This window comes from Lissotriton helveticus, chromosome 12 (genome assembly GCF_964261635.1).
Source record: "Lissotriton helveticus chromosome 12, aLisHel1.1, whole genome shotgun sequence".
Taxonomy (NCBI): domain Eukaryota; kingdom Metazoa; phylum Chordata; class Amphibia; order Caudata; family Salamandridae; genus Lissotriton; species Lissotriton helveticus.
The window spans coordinates 812,543,685-812,566,731 of NC_136073.1; the positions used below are offsets into that span (position 1 = coordinate 812,543,685).

Genomic DNA, 23,047 nt, shown 5'->3' on the forward strand with positions numbered 1-23,047 from the left:
AGTCACCGAAGGCCGCTGCTATGGCCGCGTCCTCCGTGATCTGGGCGCCACAACTAGACTGGAGAGAGCGTACCTGCTGCCTCTGAGTCTGTGCCCGAAGCCTACTCGCCAAAAGCTTCCCACATCTATCACCCCCGGTGTAGTATGCGTGCTTGAGGCGCATGGCGGCGTACTCCGCCACATCCTGGTCTAGGGCAGCCAGCATCTTCCTCTCGGTGCACAACTGGCGCCACGCCCGCGCGGCCCCAGTGCGCTGGTGCATCTGCTCCAGTTCTGCCACCCGTTGGGTGAGTTCGGCCCTTTTCAGCGCCCTTTCCCTATTGTTAGCGGCGGCGATTGAGATGATTTCACCGCGGAGGACCGCCTTGAGTGCCGCCCACTGAGTGGCCTTAGTCGTGTCCCCATTTGCATTATGTGTCAAAAATTGAGTGATCGCAGCTTTAAGCCTGTCTTGAGTGTCTGGTATCTGCAGAAGCCCATCCCGAAGCCTCCAGTATCGTTGGGGTGTCGGTGTGGGCGCCATCTGAAAGGTTGCCACCACTGGTGAGTGGTCCGACAGTGACGCCGGGAGTATCTCCACGTCTTTGGCCTGTGCCGTCAGCTGGGAGGAACACAAAAAATAGTCCAACCTCGCGTAGGTCTTGCGTGCCGCTGAATAGTATGTGTAGGCAGTTGTATGTGGATGAACGTGTCTCCATAGGTCAATGAGGCCTAAATCAGCAATATGTGTGTGTCCTGATGTCGAGAGTGCCCCCACCTGTCCGAGTCTCTGACCTGAGCGATCTGTTGTGTTGTGGAACACTAGGTTGAGATCTCCACCAAGTAGCAAATGTGGGTGTGCAGTAGCTGTGGCTGTCTCTAGTGCTGTGTGTAAGAACTTTTCCTGGCCTTCGTTCGGTGCGTAGACAGAGCCCACTAGTAATGTTTGGCCCGCAACCTGGAAACTGTGGAGGAGGAGCCGTCCTTTGATCTCAGCCTCCTTCTGTACGATCCTCCCCTCAAAGGACTTGGCTACTAATATTGCTACCCCGGCTACCTTCTTCTGGGAGGAGGAGAAAAACTGCCGAAGAAAGGAGCGCGATTTAAGTCTGTGTTGGTCTTTAGCTACGAGGTGTGTCTCCTGTAGGAGGCAGATGTCTGCTTTCGAATGTTCCAAGAAGGACAATATCGCTTTTCGCTTGATTGGGTTGTTGAGGCCCGCACATTAAGTGAGAGTATAGACAAGTGACGTGTCATGGCGGGAACAATACGGAAGGTGCTGGGCCTCGCCTCCGGGTTGCGGGCGTGAGCCATAGAGCAACATCCTGCTCGGCGCGGGTGTGCCCGCCGACCTCATCTGCAAGGCTAAAACCCCCTGGACAAGGAGAGCCCTCCCCCCCCCCCCTCCCCCCTTCTTCTCAACCCCCCCCCAACCCCAACATGCACAACTCCCCCCTCCCGGCCCCCCCCCATCCCCTCATACCAACTATGAAAAAAGTTCGATCAAACACAGTCCCAGGTCCAGGTAACAGTCCACTGGACCCGTGGTAAGTCGTATCCTTGGTGCGTAGGCAATGGCAACGGTGTTGTTGGACAAAGCTTTCCCCCATCTGCCATTGTGGGTGGATTGTCAGGGCTTCAGCAGGGGAAGTGTGTGGAGTCCGAGGCCTCCGCCCCCGCCGCCGGCTCGAGCAGTCCCGGCCTCATCGAATCCGTCTGTGCCAAAGCTCCATCAGGCTGTGGGTCCGCCAATGTCCGGTTTCACCAAGCCCTGTGCCACGGTTTCCACCGCCGCTCGTTGACCCTCTTCGATTTCCGTTGCTGCGGGGCGCCGCGGCCTATGTCGGCGTCGCTGCTGCTTCCATCGACCGGCTGTGTCCTCGCCGGCAGATCCCCCACCCGTGGGGTCCTTGTCCACTGTCGGCACCTCAATGCCCAGGAGATTACAGGCTTCCCTGAAGGAACGCAATTGGTGGAGGTTGTTGCGGAGCTTGAACACCAGGCGGAAGGGATGCCCCCAGCTGTAAGAGATATTGCGTTTTCTTAGTTCCGCCGTGACCGGCCGAAATGTGCGTCGCTTCTCCAAGGTAAGGGCCGCGAGGTCCTGATACAGGGTCGGGGAGTGCGTGCCAAAGGTGACTGGTGCCATCTGGCGCGCTTTGTTGAGGATCTCTTCCTTGGTTCTAAAGTCTTGCACACACACCAGGATGTCTGCTGGGTGGGCCGCGTTAGCTCTAGGCGGGCCAGTCCGATGGACCCTGTCCAGTCCCAGGGGGGAGCCCGCCGGCCGGCCCAAAATGTGGTTGAACAATCCCTGGGTGAATTGAAAGAGATCCTCTGTGTCCGGGGATTGCTTCACTCCCCTAATCCTGATGTTGTGCCTCCTGGAGCGGTTCTCCAAGTCCTCAGCATGAGTTTGGAGGTCTACCTGCTGATCATGTATGCGTACCAGTTCTTGCCGCAGTGCTTCAATCTCCGCATCCCTCGTGTCGCTTTTCGACTCTAGATCTCCCACTCTCTCTCCGATGGCGTCGGTGTCGCGGCGCACCTCCTTTATTTCCTACTGGAGTTCCTTCTTCAGGGCGTGGATGTCCTCGCGCAGACCGGTAAATAGGGACTCCAGGAAGGAGCGCGTTACAGGGCCTTCCGGGTCTGGTTTCCCCAAGGACGGCGAGTCCGGGGCTTTTTTCTCGGAGCCCACCCGGTGGCCGGCCGCCGCGACGTCCGTCCGTTTCCCCATTGTGCCAGGGGTGAAGAGCTCTGTGATGGTGCGGTCTTTCCGGGTCCTCCCGTTGGACATGACCCCGTGGGGCCCACCCCAGTGCACCGATCAGTCGCCACTAGCTTCGGTGGCCTGCGAGGCACAGAACCCCAAGCGCGCCAACGTCCCGCAGAGTCAGGCACCTGGGCGGCCCAAGGACCAGTGAGTCCAGATACTAGACGGCGGGCCACCACCGAGGCGTCCGGGCGGGCCCGGGGCCGCGGGCCGCCGCGCGGGCAGGAGAAGTTCTAGGCGCAGGTCGTAGCACCAATGCGTGGACTCTAAGCAGCTTCCAGCAGTTTGGTGGTATTAGGCAGCGGAGGAGGGGAGCGCAGGGCCAACCGAAGGTGCCGTCCAGGTCGCGGCAAAGAGCTCCTCAAAATGGCGGGCCCCCGTGTATTCAGCCGCCGCCGGGGTGGAGGGCAAAGTGGGTGCTCTGCAGTGTGGGGTGTCCGGTGCCACCGCTGAATTTCCCTCGCTACCCCCTCTCCTCCAGTTCTGCCCCGTTGGGGGCCGGGGGTCGTCCGTCCACCCCCTGCACCTCACCTCTCTGCGTGGGCCGGGTTCCTCAGGCGCCGCTATCCTCTCCGCCGGTGTATCCCGGCGGCCCCGGCAATTGTCAGGTCCGGGGCAGCTCCGTCATCCGGGAGTGACGGCAGGCCCGCAGAAGCCTCCGCTAGGGGGTTGCAGGAGGCCTCGCGCGCCGCCGCGCGCGCCGGACCCGCCGTCACCACAGCTGCCCGCTCAGAGCGCCACCAGGGCGGCCCTTGGGCTCTGCCCACCACGGCCTCGCTGTCGTTGCTCCGCTCCCGCAAGGCCCCAACGGCCGCAGCAGCGCCGGGCGGTCTCGGCGGGAACCGTCCGCTGTCAGTCGTCAGCTCTCACCGCTAGTGCCCCCGCCACAGCAACGTCGGTGTCAGGCACTCCAGGGGACCTCCGGGGCCGGGACAGGTGCTAAGATAGTGCTGGAATACGGTGACCGGCGGCGGGAGCTCGGCAGAGCACGTCCGCTCACACCGCCATCTTGGCCACGCCCCTCTTTCATAAGTTTATTTTCCCATTCATCTACTGGTATCCGCGTCCAGGATCTAGCATGTCTTATCATAGGTTTAGCCGGGATGGGTTTCTGGGTAGACCACGTGAATGGCACCAAAGAGTGGTCAGTCCATGGGAGGGGGAGCGGAGGTCCAACTACAAAATCCACACAGTTACTGAACACCGGATCTAAAAGGTGTCCTTTCACATGAGTCGATGTTTTTACTCGTTGGATAAGTTGTAGCGCGGCCAGGTCATCGGCTAATGTAATAGCCGTGGGATCCAGCAGTGAATCAAAATGAAAATTTAAATCGCCTAACACAGTATAGTTGGCGGCAACGCTAATGCGTGACGCCACAATTGCTGGTAGGAGATTATGAAATTGTTTAGGGGGGCCAGGTGGGCGATATATCAGAGTACCCGAAAAGCAGTGGTTGGGAGAGAACTCCAGCGAGAAAGCTAGGCTCTCGCAGTCTGGGATGGTTTCCGGGATAAGTCTGCAGTGGAATTGCTCCTTAAATATAATTGCTAACCCACCACCTCTTCCCTCCGGACGGTCTTGCCGGATGATTTGAAAGCCAGAGGGGAGGGATGTTACTACGGCAGGGTCAGAGTCGGTCGCCAGCCATGTTTCGGTGAGAAACACTGCGTCCGGCATACGCTCTTCCAGTAAGAAGGAAATTACAAGAGCAATGTTTCTAGGATCCGCATTACTGTTGGAATGGAAAAACCATTGCAAACCCAGTAAACATTAAGCACCCCCCACCCCATACTTCAAGAACTGGAAGTATCTGTCATGGGAACAGTCATCAACAAACCCCAACGGGACATTGGCCCTGAACTGTCCCATTGAATCCCCTCACCCAAACATAACAATCTAGAGAAAGGGGAAAGTACTCTTGCTCGCAGTGTAATGCGGCCACCTATGTCTTTGTAAATGTGTGAGTTCAAGGAAACCCAAACTAGTGTTCATATGGTAGTGTCACTTAGGAGAATCCGCACCAGATGTCCGGGAGGTTGGGGACCCCCTTCCAGCCGCCGAAGAATCCGCCGTTTGGCAGGGGCACCTCCAGGAAGAGTGAGACCTGTGATGACGAGCAATCTGAGTCATGGCGGTCTTGTTCTGCTCTTCGCCTTGAGAAGAATCAGACTCCGGACGTGGTGGAGCTTTAGGTTTGACGTGCATCTGTTCCTCTGTCCACTGGAACACATCCATTGGATCGGAGATCGATTAATTACTTTAAGTTTTGCAGTATATCGGAGTATATAAGGGATGTTTAATTCGCGGAGGTGTCATTGCCGGCTTGGACAAATTAGCGTTGTTGCACAAGCCTGGTATAATTTGGGAAAATCACAATGGTATGCGACTGATATAAAATTTTCTCTTTAAGCCGAGCATGTTTAAGGATGGTGTCTCTATCCGTGTAGTTCGAGTTTAGGTATAACTGGTCGTGGACGGACATGAGGGGGAAGGCGGCAAATTAGATCCCTATGAGTTTGTTCAATTACGAAGTCGGGGGAAAGGGCTCCCGAGGATTATAACTCGTGTATCCAACGATCAAGGAACTGCTCCATTGAGATGCCCTTGGCAAAACCAACAAAACCTAGGTTATTGCGGCATGATCATCCCTCCATTTTCTATGTGGGTCGCAAGTTCCTTTGTCAAGGTGGTACATTTAGACACTGTTTGCTATAGGGAGGTAATTGAATACTCCACTCCCAATACCTGGGTCTGCACCTCCGCGATCCACTCTTCTGCATTATGGAGGTCTTGTCTGACTAGTGTGACCTCTGAGCTCACAGCTCCTATCTTGGCATTGAGGGCGTTGCAAGACTGCGTGATGGCCGCCAGCAGTGCTGCAATATCTGGAACCACATCTTTGTGAGCGCCTGCTTCTGCTTGCCCGAGGGCCCGCCTGGTAGAGTATATTTGCCTTGTTTGGCATTGGGTGGCCTTTGTCCTTAGCCATGTTAAATGTGTGTGCGTTGGTGATGTCTTCGGTCCGTTGAACGCTTGGTTCCACCACTGACCCGCCCATCCCCACTGTATCCCTGTGGGGTGGCACAAGCAGTCAGGTTTCCAGCACCTCCAACCCACCAGATTTGAGGCCCGGCCTCAGAATGTGCATACTAGCTGAAATATGGATTGAGTAGCATGGGAGTGGCCCACCTTGTCACAAACTTCACCGAAACCTAGTTCAGCCGTCTCCGCGGTCTGCATGCCCATGCCTACATCGCCCCCTAATGGGACCTGTTGCAGCCTGGTGCAAAGAGAGCCTGCTCAGGGTGGAGAATTGCTATTCACTCCCACAACTGAAAGCAAGGGGCCCTATACTGGTTCTACTAGTCACCGCTGCGGGCGGTGTTTTCCGCACGGAGCTGTGACCTGAATCCTTACCTCGCCACTTCTGAAGCCGTATGTGTTAGTATCCTGTATTACAACAGTATGAAAATAAAGTTGTGTGGCCACCATCCACGGCAGGTGAGAATGATGCAGGTTTAGGCCACCCTAGTGCAATCTCAGGCGCTACTTCCCTCCGACACAGGTGTTTCGGAAGCTTGAATCCAATTATAACAGCAGAGTTTGCCGCTCCGTGAGGTGGGTCAGTATAGCTTTAGAGCCCCACTGGGATCCTCACTGCTGTGGTGTAGGCTTCCCCCCTCCTTATAGAGGTGCGTGACCTTAAATGTTTATGCAGCACCTGTGGGCAAGGTCAGCGCTCCCAGTCCCTCAGTTCTCCTGATAACTCAGGCCACCCGTCAGGCCCTCATATCAGCTGGGTACTCCCTCGTTAAATCCACTGCCAGGAGCGCGCCTTTAGCGCTAGGTAGTGGTCTATGGAAATTACAGACTACTCCTTGTCCTCCATTGATGGGGAGGGGTCGGGGGAATGCGGTTGTGGAGGCCATGTTGGCACGGGCCCTGTCTCCATCGCTTCCAGCATCGAAGTCTACACTGCGCTGCAGCTGTTTTAGGGCCTGCCCCTCACGTCTCAGTCTACTGCTACATGGGGTCTGATCAAGTTGCCGCCACTGGTTACACCAAGCCTCCGCTGGACTGCCGCCTCTCCATGTCTGTCTCTGTTGTCGTGTGTCTCATACCGGCCAAATAGGGCTAGTCTGGGCACTGCAGCTGGCAAAACAACACCTCTGTCTCTAGGACCAGTCCACGGCCCGGGGCTCAAAGGAGGTGTACCGCTTCCCCCACCTATCCGACTGGAACCACGGCCCCTGCCCCTCAGTCCTCCATGGAGTTTAATAATAGGTGCTGTGCCTGATTGGCTCCATCTTAGGCTCGCGGACACCAATACGGCCCCAAGCACAGACGTCCACCATGCCGGCGGGCATTCAGCAGCACTACGCTCCTCCGTTGTGTCGCTATTCCGCGGGGTCAGATGCCTGCTGTAGCTGGATTTTTGCCTCTGGGTCTTGGTAGGCACTGACACTCCGGTGTACATGACTCACACTACGGTGGGCTAGGCCATGCAGCTCCCGCTCCTTGTCCTCAGCTGCCCCGCTGGCACTCTGGGCATCCAGACTCTCCCAGGGTGTCAGATGCTCTGCCTAGGCTCCAGCTAGTGTAATGACATTTAGACTACACACATATGGGTACAGGATAGTGTTGGATGATAGATGGCAGCAAGGAGCTGCACTAATACGCGGCCGCCATGTTCGGCGCACTAGCCACGCCCCCATAACTTGAGTGATTGAGGCATTCTGAAGACCACTACCACCTGAAGACCTCTACCCCTTCCATAGGACTAGGTAATGTTTAATTCTTAGTCTCACAATTTCAGAATTGAAACATTTTCAATATTATTTTTTTACAACCGAGTCATTGTTACTCATTTATTATACACAGCTAAGTCATTAATAAAGGTAATAGTACTGGCAGGTTCTAGGTGTATGGCAGTTGTTTTGTATATCTGGATGCAATAACAGAGATACACCAAAATAGTGGCGGGTGGCACACTATGGAAATCAGAAACCTTTAGTTTGTGTGTTTGTGCGATACCCTTAATTACCTAGGCGGTACCCCCATTTAAAGACCTCCCTTCCCACCACCATCACTTTTTTCATCCCACTTAAAGCCTTGGTTAGGTTGCACATATTGTGGCAAAGATTGTGTTGAAAGGCGGTGTAAGATCTAACGTGTGAACGGCAGGAGTTCTAGCACTCTGCTTGAGCAGCAACCAAGAGGAAACCTTTTGTTTTACGCTTATCTGAGGATGCTCTGCAGGAAAGCAAGGGCGCTTTGGTCTCCGTTAACCACAGTAACTTGGGGGCTCATTACTATGGCGGTCGGATGAGCGTTGCCTGGCACACGGGGCATGGATGTTTGGGGGGGGGCACCACATGTGCCTCCCTGGCCACTATGCCGTGGCCCATGGGGGACGGAGGCACTGCTTGGGGCACCCACAGTCCCTTTCCGACAGCCTTTTCATTGCAGTGGGGTAGCCATGAAAAGACTGTGGGTAATGGACATCGTAATCCTGACGGCAGTTACCTGAGCAGGCCCGCCTCCATTCAGGATCATGATTCCGACAGCTGCGTCAGGATCAGTGGATCCTGGTGGAGGCGGCGTTCCGTCCCCAGACAGACCAGGGTCCGATCCCCGGCCCGATGATTCCTGATGGACAAGTGAGAATGTCCAAGTTGAGTGCTGGCAAAATGGAACAACTTCAGGTGATTTAACAAAAAAATCGTTAAGCATAAAATTAGTGACCTATGCTTCCAAACACAGTTTGTTTGTGCAATCGAAGTTTACATGGTGTTTTTTTTTTTATAACAGATGCCATTTTAGAAGTCTGCTCTTGTCTATGGCTGGCCTCGCCCTTCTGCGGATAACTCCACACAACCAGGCACAGATTTGCCAGAACCACCACCAAAACCAAGACTGCCAACCGTCTTCATTTAAGGTATGAACCTGAATGCTAGTGTGGAAATTACTCAGAATGGAGATATCCTGAGGGGATAGGCAATGTGCATTGTCGAGTGGCTTCTCCAGTGGCGGCCGCCGCCTATCTTGGGTGGTAGGGCAGGCGAGGGTGAGGAGGAGGATTGGGTAATAATATAATGTAAAATAAAATAAGAGTTACCTGCCGCTAAGCTCCCGGCAGCCTCGTTGCTCCTCTCATCCGGCCCGAAGGGCACAGGCTCCAGACCCAATCCAGACGCTGCTCTCATAGAGCTAAAAGGGTAGAAATACCTTCAAGGGTATATTGGGTTGCTCATTGTGTTACGCTCTCATAGAGCAGCACCAGGATTGGTCTGAGTGGCCTTGTTTGCTGCTCAGACAGTGCCTTGGAGCCTGTGGCTTTTCTCCACCCAGACTGTGCAACAGAGCCGTGTTGAAGAAACAGAAGTGTGCATGTCTGTTTCAATCACTTGGGATTTGTATAGCGCAGCTACTCACCCGTGATGGTCTCAATATGCTGGGGGAGGAGGGGGACTGCTGATCTGTCTGGGCGCCGGAGTTCACTCAAAGAGCCAGGTCTTGAGATCCTTCTTAAATTGGGTCAGCGAGGGTGTTCCAGGTCTTTGTGGTCGAGGTAGGAGAAAGATCTTCCTCCGGTCAAACAGATATGTGCACATTACTCCTCCTCCCTGCCATGCCCGGCCTCGCCCTGCCATATACCTATTGCGCGGCTCAGACAGCAATAAATAAAATAACATGGTGGTATTATCATTTTATTTATGATCTGCTGGCTCTGGGCAGTGGGGCAACGCCATTATGGAGGATCCACCCCAAGGCTTCTCCAAGCTGTGAACACGCCCTGCAGCTGATGGAGCTCAAGTAATTGCAACTCAGCAAACAACCTGAAACATGCTCCATAGAGTTACAAACATCAAACTTTCCTACAGAAAATTTTACTAGCAAGCAAAAAAGAGGGGGAGGATTTGAAAAGGGGAGAGTGTAAGGATAGTGTGGAAAGTGCAATGGAAGAGTGGAAGTCCTAAAGTTGTTTAAGGTCTGCAATTTTAGGCATTTTCCAGAACGTAGTGAAGTCAAGTTCCAGGATGAGATGATTTCCCAAGTAGAAATTTTGATTGTGGCAGAGGGCAGGGTCTAGCCTTGGACGATTTGTGCTCAATTTGCGTGATAAATAAATAAATAATTAAAAAAAAGGCCTTTGCAAAGCTATGCCTTTGCAAGATGGCGCAATAGTCATTTTTGATTTTTGCAAGAATAGGCCATAAAAAGAAATTTAAAAAAAACATGCCACTGCCTAAATGTGGGGTCCACATGATTACATTAAATAATGCTAATTTAAAGGAAGATTCATATGCATATTATTAGAGCAGTGCTTCCTAGCAGACAGGTGTCGCTTAAAAATCTTTAATTTCAATGTACATCTCACAGAAATATGATTCCTATAATCGATTAAAATATAGCATTGGCTTTGAAATACTGAAACCAGCAGGCATAGTTTGCAATAAAAAAAGCATTGGGGAAGTAAAGCATCGGTCAGCCAACCAAGTCATTGAAGTACACTTTTTTTTTAGGTTGATGTGGACATGTGTAAGAGTAAAATGGTGACACTCATAGTTCGAGAGAGTCAGTAGCTGAAGTAGGATGACCCCCATCCCATGCTATTTGCACAGGTGGGAAGAAGCAACATGTGAATGACAATTGAACAGACCAATGGATGAAGGGGGCTGACCCTAAGCCTGTCTACTTATGCACATGTGTATGCATGTTTCATTTTTGGATTGTTTTGATTGCATAAGACCTGTGAGATAGATAAAGCTGTTTTAGGTAAAACATATAAACAAGTGCCAGAGGCTGCCAATGCTCCCAAATTCCAGGGCTGTAGACTACAGATTCTGTTTCTTTATCCTCCTCGTTCAGCTTTCTCCCTCTGTGACTGTTTTCCTATCTTTCTCATCTGCCTTTTTCTCACCATCTCTTGGCCAATGACTGATGATTAAAAAAACAGGCCAGGCCCTCAAAAAATGAGTGTCCTTAGCCACCAGCCAGTGCAAATTAAGCTCTGACCACACCTCCATTCTTCGTCCACCCATACAAGGGCCCATGGTCTAGCTCTCCTTGGAGTCAAGTGCACACACACACACACACCCACCAAATTTCTCGACTTTCAAATGTTTATTTTTGCTTCCTTTTCTCCCTCTTCATTTTAATTGCTTGGTATGGTGATTTTTGCGTCGTGTTTATTCTAGCTATCTCTTGGGGGGTACAAGGGCTCAGGTCTTAAGCTTCCAGAAAAAATAAACGCAATGAAAGTATTCCTAGGCACACAAAGGGGCCAATTGTGTACCTGCCACCGACTGCAATCTCCCCCACATTGGCGGCTCTTTCAGGACCCGTGGGCTTTGTGCGCGCTCTCGGGTTCCTGCAAGTATTTTCATACCCGCTGCCTCGCCGCCAACTTGCAATTTTAGTAATTAAAAAAATAGCACTGAAATTGATTGTTGATATTTCAAAGCCAAATGCTTGGGCTTAACTGGGACTTTTCTGTTGCCTTTCCACGTTCTGAGCCAGTTCTCTACGTGCGCCCTGGTGTGGGCTTCTTTTCCCGAAACGAGAGCCACCGGGCCCATTTGGGCAGCAGATTTACTTAAAATAAAAAATACCAGTGGCTTAAATCTCAAAGAAACTGGTAATTCAGCACCTGCTGACCTACCACCTCGTATAGGTGCAGATTTATAATTTAAAAGAATTAGCCATAAATTTCAAAATTATACATGCAGGAATTCCAGGTTTCTAGGAGTACTTATGGAAAACTTATTTGAAATTATTTTTCCGACAGTCTTGGTACAATTCCTCATGCACAACTTCACATGCTTTACTAATACGCGTGGGAAAATGCCTTCGCATATTTTTATCCCGCCCGTGTAGAAACTATTTGTCGACATAAAGAAAGCCTTTCTCTTAACCTCACCAATTATGAGTGTTTCCTTCCCACCCTCGAAAGAGATTTACTCCTACCCTTATTTCTGACAAGTTACAGTAGGGAAGGGTCTGAAAGGGGTACCTAAGTATCCACAGACTTGTAAGTATGAAGCATTCCAGCACTGGCATGTTAAATCCACACCACTGGGAGCAGATTTACTCACTGAAAAGTATGTGTAGATGCCAAAAGTGGTTTTGATCTCAGACAATAGCTTTTTGAGTTGGAGCCTAGGTCTTACTCAGTTGATCTAAACTTTTCTTTAATATTGGTAAGGTTCTATATCCTACTTCTTACACCAAGGTAATATTTACAGAAAAAGCACAGGGTCATAGGCCAGCTAGCCTTTTGGTCAACCAAGGAAGCTAATGTGGCAGAAATCCTGTTACATCTGCCGTCAGGCTGTGCCCCAGAATTGCTGGACTTTCCGAGGTGTCAGCGTATCAGGCCTGGGTGTGAAATTCTGCCCAGCTCGAGGAGTTTCCCCCCCACCCCTGACTTCCCAAAAACTCATCAGTGCAGTTTTTTGCTTCCCTCACCCTCATTAAGTTGGTGCGTGCGAGCGAGGAAAATCTTACTCCAGACCACCTCCTGGCGAGATTTCTAAACTCAGTCGGTCAAGGATGGTCGCTACTGCTCCTTTGAGAAACTTCTGTTCGCATTGAGGAAGCTGTACCTCGAGTAGAATATCTCCTCGAACGACAGAAAGAAGCATAGGCGTCTTGCGCTGCGCATGATGCTGTTCACTCTGATTTTACAGCGTGGGACAAAATCAGCGTGAATGGCACAACTCCCTTTAGCGCAGCAGATTTTTTGGGTCACTTTGTGGAACTCCGCAAACTCAGGCCTACAGCCTATAAGATTCCTTTTTAGGTCAGAATGTATCTGTTAGTGTATGAAAATGTATGCAACGTTCGATACATATACAAACTGGTGATATTGCATCGGGGCATAGACATGTAGCAGTCACACTATTTGAATACATATGGCTGCAAGAAATAGTGTAGGGAATTTGTGTTTTGCAATGTTAAATATTGGAACAGTTGTACAAGGCTGGGAATGCCACACTTTAATCAAGCAAGGAATGATCCAGTAATAGGGCTTGTAATTGTGAGGACTGGTTTGAGACCAAAACCAAGAAAATTAAAATCACAAACCGTGAAAACACGACCAATAACATTAAGTAAAACCACATTTCAATGACTGAAAGTTTAAATTTGTCCAAGATGGTGAATGAGCAGAACACATATGAAAAAATATATTTAAAAATTGTGGTTTAGATGTGCGTATTTTGTAGGTCCTGAATTTTATGTTAACTGCCCTCTCAGTGCAGCTCTGATGGCCAAGTGGGTACCAAATATCAGGCATTCTAGAAGAGTGCTGGCTCATGAGGCATCTCTGCAAGAAATGGTGGCATACAATTGGTTAGTCCAGGAGCTGACAACTGTATAGTGCATGAACGTAACCGGTATCCAGGCGCCTTGTGCAGAAAACCTGAGGCTGTATAGCTGAAAAGCCATGTCTTCAAACTCTTCTTGAACCATGCAAATTCCTTTAACTTTTTAATCTCTAATGGAAGGTAAGCCCTAAGAGTAGCTCCTTCTGCTTGGAGTGTTTTGCTCCCAGGTGTCTTACTTTTAAAATAGGATACACCAACAGGCTCTTATTTATTGCAAACGCAACCAGATGATGGACGGAGTGCTGAAACTTTTCAACCACTCGCCCTCAGTCAAGAGATCTGGGTTTAATCCATTATTCTTTTGCTCACTATGCCACCCCAGTTTGGACAAGGCCATATGCGAATCAGTCTTGACCCTGTTCCTCATGGGAACAGTTTAGCCCGAACTGCCAAGCCAGCTACACCAGCAAGCTCCAATGGCTGTCTTATTGGACGGCTGAACCTCACCTACATGAGATTGATATGACACGATCTGCATGGGACATGGGTGCACTGCACATATTGATATTACCGAATAGTAAAACCCCACAGCTGATACCACCACTACTCAAGGTAGCACTATCATACTGTAAAAAAGCAATCAAATACACTAGAGGAGTATGCACATACGCTCTTAGGGATTTCTATGCCTACAGGGATCATCACTAACCGAGATCTGGCTAAGTGCATAGAAGAAGGAGTACACACAGTGGGAATGCTATTCACGGATGGCGTGTACATGGATCATAATACCTTTGTGAGAGAACAGGGTGTCCCTAATACCCTATATATACTGCATGCCAGTATCCGCAGATATGTGAGAACTACATGGTCTCCAGAAGGTCAGGAGTCCCCAACACACGCTCTCGTTCATATTTTGTACCTTATGGGTAATGGAGGACACCTTGTAAAAAGGCTGTATGGTAGTATCAGGGCACAAGCTTCGGTTTCATTACAAGACCTTAAAACTAAATGGTCAGAAGATATTGGCTGTGGTATATCAGATAAGGAATAGGGAAAAATACTGAAATGCCCCAAGAAAATCTCAAGAAACTCTAAAATCAAACTAATTCAATATATGATAGTACATAGGGCATACCTGACACCACATAGGTTGAGCAAAATGTTTCCTGATACGGCAGATGTCTGACCTAGATGTCATATGCAGCTGGCTAAACTACTGCATATGCTATTGGCATGTCCGAAATTGATACCAATCTGGTTGACAGTTTATAAAATCATCAATGAGTTGGCACCAGGGGTCGGAAAGGACACTGTTGAATACGGTATATTGGGCGTACATAAAACCAGAAAATCGCAAGGAACCCAGGCTAGGTTTAGTAATTTATTATTAATACTAGCAAAAAGATCAGTCACAATGCGTTGAAAATCTATACAACCCCCGACGACATTATCATGGCACGGTGAAGTGGTGAGATGGGGTAAAGCCGAAAGCATGGAATTAGGAGGGAAGAGAGTAGAGGACTTAGGAAATATCATATTTCTATGGAATGGGATACATTGCTGGAACAATTTATCTCTGCTGAACAATCTTTGCATTGAATGTCAACTGTGTCTGACTTGTTGATAGCCGGACCCCAATGAAGAATGGTCCCCATGTAATTCTAGTAGGTCATGTTAATACATACTGTAAACAGAAGTGTAACCTATATCTGCATAGCAATATTGTCGTAATTTGGCGGTACCTGAGTTAGCGTTAAGCTCAGCTACACAAACATTTCTGTTAACTTGACTAAACGTGCGGGGGCCATTTTGTATTCGGTGGCTTCCATTTCCTATGAACATGCGGCCTCGTGGTCAGCATGCCCTTTCGTCCTTCCTTCATGCCAATGAACCTTTACCCTGCCCAGCAACAGGCTATTTTTAGCAATGGTCAGTCTCGCGCATGCGTACATCTGATCTTTGGACTAGAGAGTGGTCACTCCTTAGGAATGTTCCTCCCAACTGACCAGTGGTATTAAACCCCTCCCTCATGTTGGCTGTGTTCCAAAAATGCCCTTATATGTACCTAAAACTGTTCTAATGTATACCGCCTACCTTTTTATTACCTTTAAATTGTATAAAAGAGGTCGCACACCGATGTTCGGGGTGATACTTCTTGCATTGCCGAAGGGTGCTGTATGAATGTACCACCACCCCATGGGGTCCTAATAAACTTGTCTCTTTGCATTTTCAGTTTCCGTGCCAACTTCTGTTTTATGGTGTGCGAGTGTTTCTGCAAGTATGTAGACCTGATAGAACCCGACACCACAATTGGCGACCACGAAGGGACCTCATCGGCGACTCGGATGCCCGAAGGAGAGGTCACGACGAAGGATTGGAAACTCGCTATGGACGCGTACGCTGCCACTGAGTGACCCGAGTCTTGGCACCCACGGTGTTTTTTCCTTTCCTTCTGATCTGACCTTCCAGGTGGCGCCGGTCCTCGACTGAGGTTCTGATCGTTTGGCTTGTCGTGTAGTGCCTGTTTTGGCTGATTCGGCTACGGAACTTGGCAGTTGGAATCTGGACACCTTCGAAGATATTTGGTGAGCTTATGTTTGGTAAGGTAGTCTATTGACACTTACTGTGGCTTTTTTAATTTGAATTTGAATTTGCATGAGTTAGCTAACGTTTGGACCTTTGATTTGAATTATATGTGGAGTGCACCTCACATAGGCAGGCATGGAGGGATATTTCTCTGCTTTTGAATTTGTTTGAACGGCACATTGTGCATAAGTACCCTTAAGTGCCATTTTATGTAATATCGCGTTTTTCCGTGATATTTTGAACATGCCTGTCCTCAGCACACTCCGAGGAATGTGCTGCTTTGGAAATGGTACCACTTATCGATTAAATGAATCTCAGCCGGCTCCCCCAGAGGGGACTCCTAATCGCGAAATGTACATTAAATTTGGCCTTCCTCCCATAATGTATAGCACGTTATGGCACAAATACACTAAACCTGATCGTGAATTGCAATGGCCACTACATGGGTCATTCAATTTGTGAAAAGTCCAGTATGTAGAACAGTGTTTGTTTCAGCGCAGGTCTAGGCAGGATATGTTTGATTGTGTGCGTATGTGGGAGAAAGCGGTGCGTGAACGAATGAAGCGTGCAGAAGCCTTGGCGGACAAAGAGCAGCGAAAGGCTGCTCGGGATAAAGCTTTACAGCTACAGGAGAAGGAATTGCAGGAACAGAAAGAGAAAGAGAGTCGAGAACGTAACCTGCAGGTTAATGGTCAGTTTCCTATTAGACGTCCTCTTTATCCTGTCCTTACTAATTAATTAGATGATTTTTCATTGTTAGATCGTTGCCCGCCCCCGTATGTTCAGCCTACGGCTCCGGATGTGGAATCGGACGAGGATAATAAGGACAAACAACGTACCAGGTTACAGGTCGAGCGTATGACGGAATTGCGTTCGATTGCCCATAAACTTAATGTAAATTCTATAACTGTTTCAGAGGTTGATGATTTTATGAGCAAGTGGTCCGACAAGGAACGATTGTATTTTTTAGATCATCTTGCAGGTGAAGTTGTTGAGCGGTTTAGAAAACACTCTCCTGAGTTGGAACCTAAAGATATATCAGTTGGTCGTGAGAATTTTCGTAAAGGTATTTTTGCTCTTTCAGATGCGGACGAATTCTTCCTGCGGTTGGTTCAGTTACGAGATGAGGCGACGCGATTGCGAGCGGCGAACAAAACATCAGAGCAATCAGCGTCTGGATCGACGGAAAATACCCGAGTGTGCCCTATTTATGGATCAGATAAGAGTGTTGCAATTAATGTTTTGCCTATGCGGGAAGCTGCACCTTTGTATGTCCCTCCTAAAGGGGACGGTACGGATGATGATAAGACGTCTAAAGATTCAAAGGGCTATTTTGTGTATAATTGGGTGTCGCAGGGTTTCTGTTCTCACACAGAACTGTGCACAGAGGAGTGGAACCTCGGCGAATTAGGGTGTCCCAAAACTCACCTTAGCAACCACCTCACCCCTTACCGAGCTAGCTACAGTGTCTCATAGGACGTCTCAAACTCCCAATGTTTAGACAAACCAGAACATGAACTTATAGTACCTCAGGGTACGTGGAACTCATGAACACTCTTTTGTTATATTATCATTACAAACCAGAACATGGAGTAAAGAAGACACATGTGCATTTGAAATGTTTATTTACTAATGCCGTCTTCTCAGGCGCAGTATCTTAGATAATACAAGTATACTTATTATCAGTATCAAAATTATCAGCATAGTTACTAAGACATAAAAAGCGAATGATGACAGCATGTTAACATGCTGTAATGAATAAGAGTTAACAACACTTATATCTCACCCTCCCTAACACATATATTATATTATTAGCTAAGAAGGTCTCTTTGGGTTGTTTTAGGGCGGGCCCATACCTTAGTGTCCTAGCATGAAGGAATCACATCAGCATACACCAGCTCTCTCTGCATGTGCACCGCATCAAGTGTGTTAACAATTCTCGTGCAAAGCAATATCAATCCCGCCTCAAGCCCAAGTTGGCAAAGGCTGCACTTGTGTTATGACTATGAAGGCGTGGAGATCAGACCTCATAACAATTCCATATCGTGTTGCTCCTGAAACTTCAGCACTCTCCGTGCAGACATGGTTTATTAAACAAAACTGATAGAAGAGCAATAACATATTATTCTCACATACACCACGGCAAACCACTAGGTTGAAAGCTAAGTCAACAATTAAGGGTCGTGTGCAGAAGTTGCAAGAAATGAAAAATGGCGTTTAAACCTAAAATGTACCTATGCTAACTTAACACGATATAAGGATATATAGGAGCTATATAACACCCCCCCATGATCCGAGAACGGACTAAATAAGATAACAGAAGTGCCATCACATGAGAGCAGAATCCAACAATAAACGAGCATGAATAAAAATTCAATTATAAAAACTAATGCTAAAAAATAGCCCAAAAGTATAATGTGGCTCAAGCCAATAGGCAAGCAAAAATAAAATGTCTTGACCAAAAGTCAATAAAATCAAGGAAATGCCATTAATCAGCATGTCAATTCGAGGCAGCGTTTATGATAAGACTGTATATGAAAAGTAAGCTGCAACAGCCTCCAGGAGGAAGTCACTGTCCTCATCCGAAAACAGTTCAGCCATCCAATTTAAAAGATGAAAGGAACATACGTGATCTCCCAGCACCGGATCCTCTATAACCATCAGAGGACAGCTCGGTGGGTTTTCAAGAAAACTTCGTTCCAAGAAATTTTGCGCTGGCGACAATACATCCCAGGGACCCATTAGTCCATGTGCCACCGCCAAGGCCATAATCCTTTCGTCAGAACAAACCAACTCGTGAGCAATGATAGGACTCATCAGTTGATCAAAATCGACGTCAGAAGAAATCGGTCCGCAGAGACACAAATCAATGGCCCAAAGGAAATCACAGGTCAGGCAGCGAAATACAGGCTGGACACAGGTGAAATAGGAGAACCGAAAAGATAATCCAAACGCCGTGCTTAGAGTCGCCAACGGCAGTGTGCCATAATAATCAAGCATGCGGTTGCGAAACCGCGTCAGTAGCAGTTGAGCGTGGTCTTGCACAGGAAGGGCATCCATATTTAAAAAGGCAGAAAACCACCAAAGCGCCAGCCGCTAATGCAAGAAAAAACGGGAACCCTCCAAATAAGGATGAAAAAATAGAATGGAAGAAGGCAGGGATGACTCCAAAAATCTTCTCAAAGGAAGTCACGAGACCACTGCTAACAACTTTAAAAAAATGTGCTAGGCCCGTTGTGGAGGATGCGTTAAAGATAGAACGAACCATGGCTCCGAAATGCAAAGGCAAATCAGTATTTAAAAGAGCCTGAACCTCCGTACGGGTGTTAGCAATGTGAAGCACGAAAGTTTCACGGGCCGAGCTCAAGGCCACCTCTTTCTGGGACAAAAGAGCTCTTATTCTAGCCATGCCGCTGAATTCTGCTCCCAAGGTCGGTATCTGTGGCCAAATGGAAGACTCCCTATGTTCACGTGTGGGAGGATAAAGAACATTTCTGCAGCAAATAACTCGCTCACTTACTGTTACTATGAAAGCTATACCTTTAATTAACCCACAACAGTTTTCATTATTGAGCATCAAATAACTACCATTTTCTAACAATTTAAACGTGGGGATGATAGCCGGAACTGGCGTGCCCTGTAAAACGCAAGCCATATTCGGTCGGTCCTTGTTACATGAACCGTGTAACTGTATGTGTCTGCACATTAAAGAATGATCTGGCGTCTCAGTACACTCCTCCCCTGTTAGATAAACCTCCTGTTCATCCTTGAAACATCTGTATGTGTATGGGAGCGACCAGACCTCATGAAGAAAACCGCTACCTAAGGGTTCAAAACGACCTATTGGCACATATTTCATACAATTTGAAAACCTATATAAAGCAAAAGGCAGTGTTATTAAACCGTGGATAAGCCACGTAGCAGCAGTGGCTTCTGCCACAGAAAAAGGTAAAGATTCCAACCTTTCAATATGTAACATAGAAAAGGAAGCATCACGTATTGAAAGCAAGCGTTGTTTGTCAGTCAAATTAAATGGCGCAAATAAAGAGGAAACGTTCATGTATCCCCAGGGAACTTTACCCATTTTCAGAGTATGAAGTGTCCATGCAAACTGCATGATTGACCGTAATTGATTTTGACCATGGTATAATACTGACACTTCATCATGCACAATATCAACAACAGACGACACAATATTATCCAATGTGTAAATTCTAGAGGAAAGCACGTTAATGCTATTGTCAACAACTGCAAGCACTTTCTCAAGATTTGCCTGATCAATAGCCCTAAGGCGTGTAGCAGCCTCAATCTGTGACAGTTTCCAAATTTCATTGTAAACCCCATATAACCACCTTTTCGACCTGCCACTAGCTGGGCCTTTAATGAAATCATTCAAATCCACGTCTGCATTCAGTTTGGAAAGGTGATACTTAACCGCAGGTAAAGTTGAATGTTTCAGCCAAGCTTGACACAACTTGCCCACAGAGTAAGAGGTGACAGTATGACTCAAATCAAACCGGGGATCAGATCTAACAGTCTTAAAACCGTCAGTTATATTCAAAAATCGTTTTTGGCAAGAATCAGCACTACGGTGCCAAAGCAGCCAACCCTTAGGATTCATACTGGAAATATTAAAGGAGGAATTAAGAAGCAGAGCCTGTATATCTTTAATGGACAATTGAGTAAAATTACTCCAATCCTCATATTCCTCCAACTCTGGGAAAGACGGGGTGTTTAACCTTTTAGATGTAGCCAATCCAAAGCATGTCGTCTGGGAAATGGTTTCATTTAAAAACAACATATGATTCGGGATGAGACATGCACGGTGCAAAGCCTCAGTGCCTCGTACCTGCCAGGCCCTTGAACCCCAAACCGATTTAAGGTCTATGGTATCCTTCCATAACTCATACCCCCCAGTAACTAATTGATCTAGGAAGGCCTTCGAATACAACAATTTTGTATTTGTAAGTCTAACCTCGGACAGTGGCTGTTTGTGAAATTTAAAATAAAAGGACTCGGGATTGGACTGATTAAAGTCAGTGAAATAAGTATACTTTTTAAGAAACGTTTCTGAACTCCCTTGTGTAGGTGCTGGGCAATGTTCCCACTGAGTAAAATTAACAGCATCCCTTCGGGAAGATGTCTTGTGTAAGAAGTGATTGCCATAATGTTGGTAACAGAACAATTCACCATAATTAGCAGATTCTAAATATAAATCCTCAGCATCAAAAGCAGCATAGTATTTCAAATCAGAAAACAAACTTTCCACAGCATTAACATCCCAATCATCAGAACGAATATTTTGTTTCACCACATCCCCCATATTCACTCTAAGTACATTAGGAACATTAACGACTTCCGTTGGGCCATGAATTTGAAACCGAACTGCATCCCACGCGATTCCATCCAGAACAGGCCATGCTGTGATGTTAACCAAAGTCAAGTCTCTTTTTAATCTGTGTGTAGAATGTGAAGAGGAAAGTGGGGCCAAAGTTCCATTCAAATGAGTAATGCATGTTCTTTCCTCGACATAATGTCCATTGATGATTCGAAAAAAATAAAACACAAAACCAACTGACATAAAAATGTAAATCGAAGCAAGGACTAGCCAAATGTAAGTCCAAGGTGGTATTAAAAAATGTTTTTTAAACAGGCTTGCATAAACTGCAACTCGAGAGGGTTCCTTTGAGGTAAGAGAAACAGAGTCAAAAGAAAATCTGGAATCTGTGGCTAAACGTGTTTGCAGGTCAGGTATGGACAAATCAGCGGGATAGGCATAGTCTGTGTCATCAATGTTAGTTCCCGGTAAATTATTTAATAAAGGACTGGAAACAGCAGGTAATTCGATGGCCACTTCAGGTTCAATATTAGAAGCAGTGGGCATAATTGAATTTCTCACAATGGAAGGACAGGAAACAGCTGGCGTCATGCTAAGAAGAATCGGCCACTCTGTGTATCTTGACATTGTCAATAGAAATAAACCTGTTTTCTTTACGACCTGGAAGTGGTGGTAATATGACTGTTCTTGTGCCCTTCACTCCAAGCACTGGGACTGGAGCTCGATAGGAGGGACCAAACTCTTTCTTGTTGTCGATCTTCTCTCGAACCAGTTCTCCAACCTGGGGTAGCCAGCCAACTACCGGGATCTGCAACGCATCATCCGATGTGGAGGGCAAATGTTCCTTTGCAAGACTGTCTCTGGTCTTTTGTAGAATCTGTAAAACATTGCAATGTTCATCTGCGTCAAAGGAAGTGGCGCGAACCACTGAGTCTAGACCGTCAAGGTCAGGGACGTACATTTTGATGCCAAGGAGCATTTCGTATGGGGTCCGCCCACCCAGAGACCTTCTAGGGAGATTATTAAGAGCACGCTGCACGCCATAGAGATGAGCCAGCCAGTTTCTGCCAGTGCCTATAACTCGGGCTGTCAAAGATTGCTTTAAATCACGGTTCATTCGTTCTACTACACTATTACCCTCAGGTCTGTAGGGTGACGAAAACTTGACTTGGACCCCCATTGAAGTCATGGCATCCTTATACGCCTTAGAGGCGAAAGCCGGACCCTGATCCGAATGGAAGGTACCACAGGCAAAAATCCCTATAAAGATACGCAAATCTCTAATGACAGTCCGTGAATCAGCGCTGCGATGTGGCCATACCCACACAAAGCGTGTGCATGAGTCAACTGCTACTAAGATGTACTTATACGCAGTATCAGATGAAAAAGGACCGCAGTGATCTAAATAAACACAGCCTAGTGGTTTATTAGAAATGTACAACTGAGTCTGTGGCGGACGCGTAGCAGTTGAAGGTTTAATCTGCTGGCATATGTCACAAAGAAGGACATAATCACGCGTCTGTTTGTACAGTCCCCGCCACCAGAAACGTTGTTGTAGTTGCGTGACAGTGGCTGAGACGCCCGCATGCGCAGACGCCACACCTTCATGAGCCGCTGTAATCAAGTCTGCTCTGCGATCCGAGTTGGGAATCAGCCGTTCCCCAACATCAGGAATTGTCACAAAAGGAACCTTTTCGGGACTTAAGTGGTATTTATACTTCGAAGGGAATCCCACAGGATGTTTACTTCCCTTCTCAAAGGCAGCAATCGCTGCTAAGATGTCGCTATCAATCTTGGTTTTAGACCTAGTAACCGCTGCAACTAAGTATGTAGATACTGCAGATTTCGCTGCTTCATCAGCAAGCGAGTTGCCAACAGCGTGAACTCCTACGCACTGATGACCGAGAGTATGAATAACAAAAACGAGTGGCAACTTAGCCTTAAGCTCTGCCACTCGAACCCAGATCATTTTATGTTTTATTGTGCTACCCTTCGAATCATGAAAATCATTTTGAATCCAAAAGAACAAGTTT

At 47.8% G+C, this 23,047-nt stretch overlaps 1 long non-coding RNA gene across 1 annotated transcript in view; it reads left to right on the forward strand.

The window, feature by feature from the left end:
* The window catches only part of LOC144799328 (uncharacterized), a 173,365-nt gene that overhangs the window by 52,376 nt on the left and 97,942 nt on the right, over positions 1-23,047 (forward strand). The window contains exon 2 of the long non-coding RNA XR_013603792.1: positions 8,568-8,694. This is a non-coding gene — a long non-coding RNA (uncharacterized LOC144799328). The remainder of the gene's footprint in view (positions 1-8,567; positions 8,695-23,047) is intronic.